We start from the raw sequence: 13,167 nt of genomic DNA, 5'->3' as shown, positions 1-13,167 counted from the left end.
CGGATGGCAGGGGAACGGCCGGAAGCTTGACGTCCCCTGCAGCCACAGCTTCCAGCCCGGCTATGCGCCCACATTCCTGCCTCCCCCGCCGTGGTCGCACTCCCTGCACGACGACGGTCCGTCGCTTTGTGGGGGATGGGGGGGATGGGGGGGGAGGAATGTTCTAGCGTAACCACAAGTGCCGAAACGATGATGAAGAACGCTAGAGAAGAGAAGGTGGTGAGACGATGTAGGCCAATAGTGCGCTGATATTGCACAGGATTTTTAAAATACCTCTATCCAAAACACTTTGCCGCCTGTAGATGTTCTCCTTTATTTCGTGGTACTTCTTCACGTTTTGGCAGCTTACTATCCTCGTCTAGATTTTCATCCTGACGTTGCCCTTATTCACCTCTTTTTTTTTGGCTTTGTACGTCCATTCTCTCACTTAAATCTTTATTTTGCCCACTTAAATTATTATTCATTGGCCTGATTTCTGTCTTCATTTCTTCAATGTGGGACACTGTGTTCTTAAGGTACTCCATCAATGGCTCATGACCCTTAAGTCAATTATCTTGCCTTTCGTTTTCATGCATTTGTGTATCAGTGGAATTTGAGCGTTTTGAAGCCTCTCGTGCACAACCAGTATCCATCGTTGTACAATCGCTAGGCGTTTCACTTTTCTCAGTAACAGTCACAATACCTCGCCTATCCTGTTTACACTATGTGGTATTTACATGCCCGAAACTGAGGCGCACATTCGCTAATGCATCTGTCTCATAGACAGTGTGCGATTTGCAGAGGGGGGGGGGGGATGGGGGGGATTTCCCCCCCTCTGCATCAGACCATCCCCTCCTCTGGTTTTAGTTTATGCATCCCAACCTGGGATGTTTATTTCCCAAGCAGTGGAGTAAAACTTTATATATAATTTAAATTTGTGGAGCCGAGCACTGAAAGTTTTTAATACAGTCTTACTATTAATACTATTATTATGCTCGGTTCTTAATTCTGAAAATGTGATATTTAGTAGGTAAGCATTTCTAAACATTTAGAACTAAATGACAAGACGACGCACGCCACACTTCCGTAGCATGCCACAATGTTGCAAGACGTCGCCCCAGCGTAAACGAGGCTTTCTAAGCCACGTCTGTATTGCATGGTGGATGTGATGTGTTGCGTACGAAACTAAAACCTGCAATCAGATCCAAACGACGTGGAAAACTGTGAAGAAGTGTCATCCTTCAGCAAGATAACGCTCCCCCACATTCTGCCAAACGGACAGCCGACGCAATAAAGGAGTTGAGATTCGAGGTGCTGGAACACCCACCATACAGTCCAGACCTGGCTCCAAGCGATTTTTACATGTTTGGACCCTTAACAGAAGCACTACAGGGAAGAAGATTTGAAAGTGATGAAGACGTCATTGCTGCGGTGCAAAATTGGTTACAGGTGCAACTGATGAACGTATTTTCTGATGAAATAAAAAAAAACTCGTAAAACGTCGGGAAAACTGCATTAAAGTCCAGGGAGGTTATGTAGAAAAATAACGCATGTTTTAGTTTTCTGTCATCAGAATAAGTACAGCTTTTCACAAATGTGCCTTTACTTTTTGAATTCCCCTCATATACCTGTATGTCGATGATTTTGTAAATAAGCTTCACCTATAATGTACTTTTAAAGATATAACAGGGGATGGCTTTTCTGATAGTGCATACGCGTGAATAGTGAGTTTCGGCTTTAACATCTATTTATAAATAACTGTTTAACCATGGGTAACGTCACGGTCAAAGCTAGTATATAATTTTATTAACCCCCTAAGACATCCCCCCCACTGGTAAAAGCACAAATCGCACACTGCTCATAGTCACATGCATCTTGCGCTTGTAATTCTGCTGATCCTTCTCACAGATTACACTTCGTTCGCCTTTAACTACTCTTAGGTCAGTTGCATGATGCCATTCCAGATAGACTTACCACACACACGCAAAATTACATAGTTAGCACCCACAAAATATCAATTTCCGTACTGTTGCCCCCACAAAAATCAGAGAAGACACAAAATTGTCCGAAAAATTCCAGAATCACAACATTTAAAATAATTATCAAAAGTACAAATCAAATTCCAAACAAACATTATCGAAAGGACACAAATCACAAGCAACCCATTATCACACAACGCTGAAAGGTTACGAAAACCATTTGAAGCTGAAAAATTAGTTTTTTTGTTCTTACGTTAGTGTTCAGAAACGTCATACGTGTGTTGTTCTGTTACGCATATTCTGTTATTAATCATTCTATTTTTTATTATTTGCTTGCTAAGGCGAACATCTTTCGCATTGGACTGCCATTACTATAGGTTATTACCTACACTTTTTTGCATTTTTTAGTCACTCGTACGTGCTATACTTTAGTTCCTCTCCATGCCGTGTTATGCGCTCCCTTTGTAAGGTTTCCTGCAAATATGGTCAGCAGCGTTACTACTCAGTCCACTTGCCGTAGCCGTGCGGGTCACAGAGGCGTGCTGTCTCTGCTTTCGGTATGTACCAGCCTGCAATGTAGGCGTTTCCTTATGGTTCGCCATATCAGGCTGTAAGCCGATTTAGGCTGAGAGGTGGCAGAAGCCCCTCTCATATTTCTATCTTACTGTGAGTAATTCGATTTTCCTCTCTAATTGCATGCGGTGAAAAGTTGCTATTCCTTCACACGCGGACTTCCCACGCAGCGTCTTTCGTCACCTGGGTGGTCCGGTGACAGGCCGGCTCTGCTGATCTTCAAAGGGTTAAGCCGACAGGTGTGAGGGAGTTGAGTGAATGCTTTCCAGACGCCGACATTGTCATAATAGCGGCGGAGACACGCCCGCAGGGGCCTGAAGGAGTGGCTGGGCTAGAGATTCCGTTACTTCGCAGAAACTTAGCGAAAACACTTTCTGGCGGGCTACCAGCGAGGCGTGGGAATGACTTGTGTTCCCAGGCAGTCTGGGCGGGCAAATTCCCGCGTTTTCTGCAAAATCGTAACTGTGATTGGCTTGCTCAGGGCATAGCTCCGTGACGTAGCAAAATCGGCACAGAAATTGGCACCAAGAATCTCCATTGGTGGAATGGTAGTGCTTCGGCAATAGAGTGGAATTCTCCGGCGGTTTTTGAGTTGCTGATTGGAACGTTTAACCATGGCCACTGTCATGGGGGCGGGAATGTTCTGTGTTCGGCTTGTACTTGTGCTCTTGAGAGAGTCGGCTCTCGCCTTTCGGTCAGAGTAGTACAAGAGTATTTACAAGACTGAGCTCTCGCTGCTCTGGACAGCCTGCCTTCCGTTGGCTGTCTAAAATACTTTTATTTAATTGTAACTGTTTGACGAAGTTGCTGAAGTTTCGACTTCAACGTAACTTTCCGAGTACAGTTGACAATTGAGCGTTCTGCGTACAAGTGGCCTATGTTGTCTGACTTGAGCAGTTTTGGCTAAAGTTGACTGTATCGGAGTTACTGTGTGACTTCGCTTGTTAAAATCAATCACTGTACCGTCAATGATTGTGTGGCGAGCCTTTTCGTCTCCCTCAGAGACACATTGTATTGATAGGAAGCCTTTAGTCTGGAACAACCAGACCAGGATACTCGCGACATTATCATCACCACGACGGGACGTCGAAGCAACCAGCCATCGCTTCCGGTACGCCAGATCGAGTTCTTGCAGTTAAGAAGACAGCTTGGTAATGTATGTCCGCAGCACCGGCAGCTTAGGGAATTTTGCTAGGTGATAATCAGAGCTCAGCAGAGCGCGCCTGTTCGTCTTTTCTAACTTTGTTCTGTCTTGGGTGTTCATTGTCTGAGTTCTCACTACTGTAGCAGCAATTAATGTTGGGTTGGCTGTGTGTTTCTCTTAAGATTTGAGTTGCAAGTAACTGGCTCCACATACCACTTCGTCACAAATGTCACAATCTAGTTTAGGGACAACTTCACCTTCACAGCATTTATTTGAGTGTCCAATTTGAGCCAATTTGATGTATTGTAAATGTTTCATGTATTTTGTTTATTATTTTGAGTTTAGACACAATAAATCATATTGTTATTTTGGACAGAACTGTCATTCTGTTAATTGGTAGAGCAACCCTTTCATTTCTCACTACGTTAATGAAACTTCCCTTCATTTAACTTATTTATCAATTTAAATTATTGCAGGTGCCAAACTCTTTTCTACTCCACTTGCAAGGTGGATTACAGTCAGTTTATGTATGAAGATTCTAGAAGAATTTAGTGTTAAATACACTGCTAGCCCCGGCACCTCACAAGGCTAGCGCATGACTTGCACCTAATTTGCATAGTGCCTTTATATTTTTTATAGACTGCATGCATTCTCGGCGGCAATTTTGGGTCAAGAGGCATTTTCCCAGTCCGCGATTGAAAGTTGGTGTTCTTTGCAGCCACAATTTGGGATGTTATTTGACGGTCCACCCATGACATATGTTTGCCTACTAATTGTCTGGGCATGGACACCACGTCCTACCACTGCTAGATACGCTATTTTTTAATCATTTTATCAGATTTCTCAGTTTCTGCATGTTATTATTTAATTTTTAAAACTTCTTAATTTTTTAAATTTCTTAAATGTGTAATGAACTATATTACAACTGTTGTTATATCTCAGATTTCAGATAAACCTGATGATGGGGAAAAGATCCTGAAACAGTGGTGTCGTATAGCGACTTCTGTCGTGCAAGGCTTCAGTCAATAAACTTTTTGTACATCTGCGAACATGTTGCGGGACGGGTATGGATGTCCTATAAATAAAACTTTATTTTTCTTTATTCTTCATTTTATTCCCTCCACAAGAGTAAGTCGTGGCTGCTCTTGAACCTAATTACGAGGGCGAGTCAGTAACTAAAGGAAATGGGCACTGAGTCAATGAAGACTTGCCATACCCTCATGTTTCTCTTGTTCGTTAGTTGCGTTGGTTCAGAGACAAGTTGTATTCGTATTGCTTCCAGCAGACTATATTACGAATGCCCAGTTTTCCATATGAAATAAGGAAGAAATGAGGAAAGTAATTCGGTTTCTCTGCACTGAAGAGATTAAAGCTGCGGAAATTATTCACAGTATGTAACTGCAGATTGGTGCTAGCTATCTTGTGAACGAAAAATTTACGAGTGAATGAATCGTTCAAGAGGTAGACATGTCTCTGTCTGCGACGAATAGCGTTCAGTTGAGTCATCCACTATGAGAACGAAGAGGAACATCGAGACAGCTGAGCCAATGATTCGCGATGATGATCGTGCCAGAACTGATGATATTTCACGTGAGTTCAACATTAAGTACGGTTCAGCATTTGCAATCGTCCATAAATCTCTAAACTAACGTACGGTTTGTGGCCATTGGGTGCCACATCGACTGACTGACAAACAACGACAAGAATATTTGGAAGGGCCGAAAAAGGACGAAGATTGAGGTCATTAGCATCGGGGTGCAAGCGGTGTTTCGACGGCCGTACCATTCTTTTTTTTAATGTGATACCAGAGAACGTGGTGCCACATCAAATTCAGAACCGTAAATCACGACCACATACATTAACGAGAGCTCGCTGCAATCCGTGACGGCGTATGGGATGCTCTTTTGTAGACCATGCTTTCCCTCCCAGCACAGCAACGCCCTCACGCTGAGGTCAAGATAGTTTCGAGCTAGCACGAGATAAGTCTGTTCGTGACCTCATCTGAAGGAGGCAACATCATGGTATCGGATCAACGTGACTGAGTTTCTGAAGGATTTCTTCATTTAAATGTTGAGTACTGTACAGCAAGAGAACAAATGATGCTTTAATAGTCAGTAATAACTGCAGCATATCAGGAAATTCTGTGGCAAAGATCTGTGTTATAGTTAAGTAAATCTTTTATTCATCTACGTGTTCCAGTTTGATGTACCAACTCACCGAGCAATAAAGGAACCCACAGTTGTGGCCCGACGAAAGTACTTTCACCTGGACGCAACAGTAACCATCCCGAAATTTGCCTGGAACGGCTTAGGGAAATCACGGAAAACCTAAATCTGGATGGTCAGAAGGGAATTTGAACCGTCGTCCTCTCGAATACGGGTCTATTGGGCTAACCAGTGCGCCACCTCGCTTGGTAGAAAGGCCTAAATCAAATTTAAGGTGCTTCGAAGAGGAAGCCGAATACCTTCCTAGTCGATTGTGACCGACGGTGAGACGTGGGTCCATGTTACAAAGCACGGAGTAAGCGACGAAATATTCATCTTCACCTCCAGCCAAAAAGTTCTGAAGCCAAACTTCTGCAGTAAAGGTAATGCAATTAATATTCTGGGATACAAACGGTTCCCTGCCGATTCGTTGCGTTTCTGAAGGTCAAACAATGAGTTGTAAAAGCTATGTAAACTGCTGCGAGATCTGAAACGGGAAACCAAAACGAAGAGAAATGTGAAGCTTTCAAGAGGTGTCATTTTGGTGTAAGGTAAAGCCCAGGGTCGAACAGTCGGGGAAGCAACCTAGTGCATCAGAAGCTGCTGAGCACCAAAACCAACAGTTCTGGCCTAGTATGAAAAGTTTTCACCTCTTCGGCCCGATAACGGAACATCTACTTGAATTCAGGTTTTCATTAATTTAGCTGTGTTAATGGTGGTATACCAGAGAATAAAGAGATATGCTTGAAGTTCTCTTAGGCTGTAGGTAGAGCAATGAGGAATAGCTCAGTAGGCAGTGCAGGTGAAGAGGAATGGTGACCTCTAAAAAGGGAAGTTGGAAAGAAAACATAGGTACAAAGAAAGTAAATGCGAAGAAACCATGGGTAGCAGAAGAAATACTTCAGTTGATCTATGAAAGAAGAATATACAAAAGTGTTCAGTCAAATTCAGGAATGCAGCAATACAAGTCGCTGAGGAATGAAATAAACAGGACGTGCAGGGCAGCTAAGATGAAATGGCTGCATGAAAAAATTGAAGAAATCGAAAAAAAAATGATTGTCGGAATGACTGCTACGGGAATTCCACTGTTAAATGCAGAGGAGAGAACGGATAGGTGGAAAGAGTACATTGAAGGCCTCTGTGAGGGGAAGATTTGCCTTTAAACGAAACAGGAGTCGATCTAGAAGAGACAGGGGATCCAGTATTAGAATCAGAATTCAAGAGAGCTTTGGAGGGCTTAAGATCAAGTAAGGCAGAAGGGATAGTAACATCCCATCAGAATGCCTAAAATCACTGGGAGAAGTGGCAACGAAACTACTATTCGCGTTGGTTTGTAGAATGTTTGAGTCTGGCAACATACCATCTGACTTTCGGAAAAATATCATCCATACAATTCCTAAGACTGCAAGAGCAGACAAGTGCGAGAATTACCGCAAAATCAGCTTAACAGCTCATGCATCCATGTTGCTGGCAAGTATAATATAAAGAAGAATGGAAAAGAAAACTGAGGATGTGTTAGATCAGTTTGGTTTGTGGAAAGGCAAAGGCACCAGAGAGGCAGTTCTTACGTTGCTGTCGATAATGGAATCAGGACTAAAGAAAAAACAAGACACGTTTACTGGGTTTGTAGACCTGAAAAAGCGTTCAACAATGTAAAATGGTGCAAGATGTTGGAAATCCTGATAAAAATTGGGGTAAGCTGTAGGGAGAGACGGGTAATAAACACTATGTACAAGAGCCAAGAGGGAATAATAAGAGTGGACGAACAAGAACGAGATGCTCTGATTAAAAAGAGTGGAAGACAGGCATATAATCTTTCGCCTCTATTGTTCAATTTGTACACCGATGAAGCGATGGTGGAAATAAAAGAAAGGTTCAGGAGCAGAAATAAAATTCAAGGTGAAAGGGTATCAATGATACGATTCGCTGATGATATTGCTATCCTGAGTGAAAGGGAAGAGAATTACATGCTTTACTGTATGGAGTGAACAGTTTAATGAGTAGCACACTTCTATAACTTCGTCTACTTTGTGACCATGAATCCTTACGTTAAGTTACTCGCTGTTCTCATTTCTGCTACCTCTCATCACTTTAGTCTTTCTTCAATTTACTCTCAATCCATATTCTGTACTCATTAGACTGTTCATTCCACTCAGCAGATCATGTAATTCTTCTTCACGTTCACTCAGGATAACAATCTCATCGGCGAATCGTATCACTGATATCCTTTCACCTTGAATCTCAATTCATCTCCTGTTCCTTTATTTTAATTTCGACATTGCTTTTTCGATGTAAATATTGAACAGAAGGGGTGAAAGACTACATCTCTGTCTTCCACCCTTTTTAATTAGAGCGCTTAGTTCTTCGTCGTTCATTCTCAGTCTTGTTCATCCGTATCTTCCTACACCTTACCCCAATTTTTCACAGGATCTTGCACCATTTTAAATTGTCGGGCACTTTTTCAATGTCTCAAATCCGATGAAAGTGTCTTGATTTTTCTTTAGTCTTATTTCCATTATGAACCGCAACATCAGATTTGTCTCTCTGATGCTTTTACCTTTCATAAAACCAAACTGATCGTCATCTAGCACATCCTCAATTTTCTTTTCCATTCTTCTCTATATTATTGTTGTCAGCAACATGGATTTATGAGCTGTTAAGCTGATTGCGCGATGATTCTCGCACTTGTCAACTCTTCCAGTCTTCGGAATTGTGTGGACGGTATTTTTCCGAAAGTCAGATAATATGTCGCCATACTCATACATCCCCCCCCCCACCCCATGAACTATGGACCTTGCCGTTGGTGGGGAGGCTTGCGTGTCTCAGCCATACAGATGGCCGTACCGTAGGTGCAACCACAACGTAGGGGTATCTGTTGAGAGGCCAGACAAACGTGTGGTTCCTGAAGAGGGGCAGCAGCCTTTTCAGTAGTTGCAGGGGCAACAGTCTGGATGATTGCCTAATCTGGCCCGGTAACACTAACCAAAAAGGCCTTGCTGTTGGGGTACTGCGAACGGCTGAAGGCAAGGGGAAGCTACAGCCGTAATTTTTCCCGAGGGCGTGCAGCTTTACTGTATGCGTAACTGATGATGGCGTCCTCTTGGGTAAAATATTCCGGAGGTAAAATAGTCCCCCATTCGGATCTCCGGGCGGGGACTACTCAAGAGGACATCGTTATCAGGAGAAAGAAAACTGGCGTTCTACAGATCGGAACGTGGAATGTCAGATCCCTTAATCGGGCAGGTAGGTTAGAAAATTTAAAAAGGGAAATGCATAGGTTAAAGTTAGATGTAGTGGGAATTAGTGAAGTTTGGTGGCAGGAGGAACAAGATTTCTGGTCAGGTGAATACAGGGTTATAAATACCAAATCAAATAGGTTTAATGCAGGAGTAGGTTTAATAATGAATGAAAAAATTGGAGTGCAGGTAAGCTACTACAAACAGCATAGTGAACGCATTATTGTGGCCAATATAGACACGAAACCCACACCTACTACAGTAGAACAAGTTTATATGCCAACTAGCTCTGCAGATGTTGAAGAAATTTATGAAATGTATGATGAGATAAAAGGAATTATTCAGGTAGTGAAGGGAGACCAAAATTTAATAGTCATGGGTGACTGGAATTCCACAGTAGGGAAAGGAAGATAAGGAAACGTAGTAGGTGAATATGGATTGGGGCTAAGAAATGAAAGAGGAAGCCGCCTGGTAGAATTTTGCACAGAACATAACTTAATCATAGCTAACACTTGGTTCAAGAATCATGAAAGAAGGTTGTATACATGGAAGAATCCTTGAGGTACTAGAAGGTTTCAGATAGATTATATAACGGTAAGACAGAGATTTAGGAACCAGATTTTAAATTGTAAGACATTTCCTGGGGCAGATGTGGACTCTGACCACAATCTATTGGTTATGAACTGTAGATTTAAACTGAAGGAACTGCAAACAGGTGGGAATTTAAGAAGATGGGACCTGGATATACTGAAAGAACAAGAGGTTGTACAGAGTTTCAGGGAGAGCATAAGGGAACAATTGACAGGAATGGGGGAAAGAAATACAGTAGAAGAAGAATGGGCAGCTTTGAGGAATGAAATAGTGAAGGCAGTAGAGGATCAAGTAGGTAAAAAGATGAGGGCTAGTAGAAATCCTTAGGTAAGAGAAGAGATACTGAATTTAATTGATGAAAGGAGAAAATACAAAAATGCAGTAAGTGAAGCAGGCAAAAAGGAATACAAACGTCTCAAAAATAAGATCGACAGGAAGTGCAAAACTGCTAAGCAGGGACGGCTAGAGGACAAATGTAAGGATGTAGAGGCTTATCTCACTAGGGGTAGGATAGATACCGCCTACAGGAAAATTAGAGAGACCTTTGGAGAAAAGAGAACTACTTGCATAAATATCAAGAGCTCAGACGGAAACCCAGTTCTAAGCAAAGAAGGGAAAGCATAAAGGTGGAAGGAGTATATAGAGGGCCTATACAGGGGCGATGATCTTGAGGACAATATTATGGAAATGGAAGAGGAGGTAGATGAAGATGAAATGGGAGGTATGATACTGCGTGAAGAGTTTGACAGAGCACTGAAAGACCTAAGGTAAAACAAAGGCCCCGGGAATAGTCTACATTCCATTAGAACTACTGACAGCCTAGGGAGAGCTAGTCCTGACAAAACTCTACCATCTGGTGAGCAAGATGTATGAGACAGGCGAAATTCCCTCAGACTTCAAGAAGAATATAATAATTCCAATCCCAAAGAAAGCAGATGTTGACAGATGTGAAAATTACCGAACTATTAGTTTAATAAGTCACTGCTGCAAAATACTAATTCTTTACAGACGAATGGAAAAACTAGTAGAAGCCGACCTCGGGGAAGATCAGTTTGGATTCCGTAGAAATGTTGGAACACGAGACGCAATACTGACCCTACGACTTATCTTAGAAGAAAGATTAAGGAAAGGCAAACCTACGTGTCTAGCATTTGTAGACCTAGAGAAAGCTTTTGACAATGTTGTCTGGAATACTCCCTTTTAAATTCTGAAGGTGGCAGGGGTAAAATACAGGGAGCGAAAGGCTATTTACAATCTGTAAAGAAAGCAGATGGCAGTTATAAGAGTCGAGGGACATAGGGGAGCAGTGGTTGGGAAGGGAGTGAGACATGGTTGTAGCCTTTGCCCGATGCTATTCAATCTGTATATTGAGCAAGCAGTAAAGGAAACAAAAGAAAAGTTCGGAGTAGGTATTAAAATCCATTGAGAAGAAATAAAAACTTTGAGGTTCGCCGATGACAGAGACAGCAAAAGACTTGGAAGAGCAGTTGAACGGAATGGACGTTGTCTTGAAAGGAGGGTATAAGATGAACATCAACAAAAGCAAAACGAGGATAATGTAATGTAGTCGAATTAAGTCGGGTGATGCTGAGGGTGTTAGATTAGGAAATGATTAACTTAAAGCTATAAATGAGTTTTGCTATTTGGGGAACAAAATAACTGATGATGGTTGAAGTAGAGAGGATATAAAATGTAGACTGGCAATGGCAAGGAAAGCGTTTCTGAAGAAGAGAAACTTGTTAACATCAAGTATAGATTTAAGTGTCAGGTAGTCGTTTCTGAAAGTATTTGTATGGAGTGTAGCCATTTACGGAACTGAAACATGGACGATAAATATTTTAGACAAGAAGAGAATAGAAGCTTTCGAAATGTGGTGCTACAGAATGCAGAAGATTAGTTGGGTAGGTCACATAACTAATGAGGACGTATTGAATAGAATTGGGAAGAAGTGGAGTTTGGCACAACTTGAGCAGAAGAAGGGATCGGTTGGTAGGATATCAAGGGATCACCAATTTAGTACTGGAGGGCAGCGTGGAGGTTAAAAATCGTAGAGGGAGACCAAGAGATGAATACACTAAGCAGATTCAGAAGGTTGGCTGCAGTAGGTTCTGGGAGATGAGGAAGCTTGCACAGTATAGAGTTGAATGGAGAGCTGCATCAAACCAGTATCAGGACTGAAGACCACAACAACAACAAAAACAACTCATACATTCTACATACCTACGTAAATAGTCGTTCTGTTGCCACTTCCCCCAATAATTTTAGGAATTCTGATGGGATGTTACTATCCCTTCTGCCTTACTTGATCTTAAGCCCTTCAAAGCTCTCTTGAATTCTGATTCTAATACTTGATCCCGTATCTGATCTATATCGACTCCTGATTCTTCTTCTGTCACATCAGGCATATCTTCCCCCAAATAGAGGGCTTCAATGTACTGTTTCCATCTATCCGCTATCTCCTCTACATTTAACCGTGGAATTCTCGCTGGACTCTCAATGTAAACACCTTGCTTTTAATTTCACCTCTTACATGGTGAGTCAGTCCTCCCTACAATCATTTCTTTTTCGATTCCTTCACGTATTTCATGCAGCTATTTCTTCTTATCCTGCACTTCCTATTTATTTATTTCCTCGGCGTCTTGTGCTTCTCTGTTAGAGAAATTTCCCTGAAGATTGATGTTCTTACTTCTTTCATAGATGAACTGAAGTATTTCTTCTGTCACCCATGGTTTCCACGCTGTTAACCTCTTTGTACATATGTTTTTCTTTCCAACTTTTATGATTGCCTTTTTTAGAGATGTTCATTTCTCTTTAACTGTAAAGCCCAATGAGTTATTCCTTATTGCTATATAGCAGGTACCCTTTGAGAACTTCAGTCGTTTCTCGTCATTCATTGTACTTCCGTATCCCACTTCTTTGCATACTGATTCTTGTTGACTAATCTCTTAGCCGGCCGGTGTGGCCGTGCGGTTAAAGGCGCTTCAGTCTGGAACCGCGTGACCGCTACGGTCGCAGGTGCGAATCCTGCCTCGGGCATGGATGTGTGTGATGTCCTTAGGTTAGTTAGGTTTAATTAGTTCTAAGTTCTAGGCGACTGATGACCTCAGCAGTTAAGTCGCATAGTGCTCAGAGCCATTTGAGCCAACTAATCTCTTAACTTCAGCCTATACTTCCCCACTACTACATTTTGATCTGAGCCTATATCCACTCGTGGGTACGCTTTAGAATCGAGTATCTGATTTCGGAGTCCGTGTCTGACCATGACGTGATCTAACTGAAATCTTCCCGTATCACGGCCTTTTCCAAGTATGAAGATGCCTATTATGCGATAGTTCCCTAATATGAGACACCCCAACTGTGCTCATGTTAGGGGTTACACTCCGGCACAGAGTTTCCTAAATACGTCTATTGCGTGCCAGACGACGACACAGCGAATAGGACGCCATAGTTGAGCCGGACAT

Source organism: Schistocerca cancellata, chromosome 5 (assembly GCF_023864275.1).
Source record: "Schistocerca cancellata isolate TAMUIC-IGC-003103 chromosome 5, iqSchCanc2.1, whole genome shotgun sequence".
Classification (NCBI taxonomy): domain Eukaryota; kingdom Metazoa; phylum Arthropoda; class Insecta; order Orthoptera; family Acrididae; genus Schistocerca; species Schistocerca cancellata.
The sequence above is the reverse complement of the archived record's forward strand: the minus strand, read 5'-3'. Positions refer to the sequence as shown.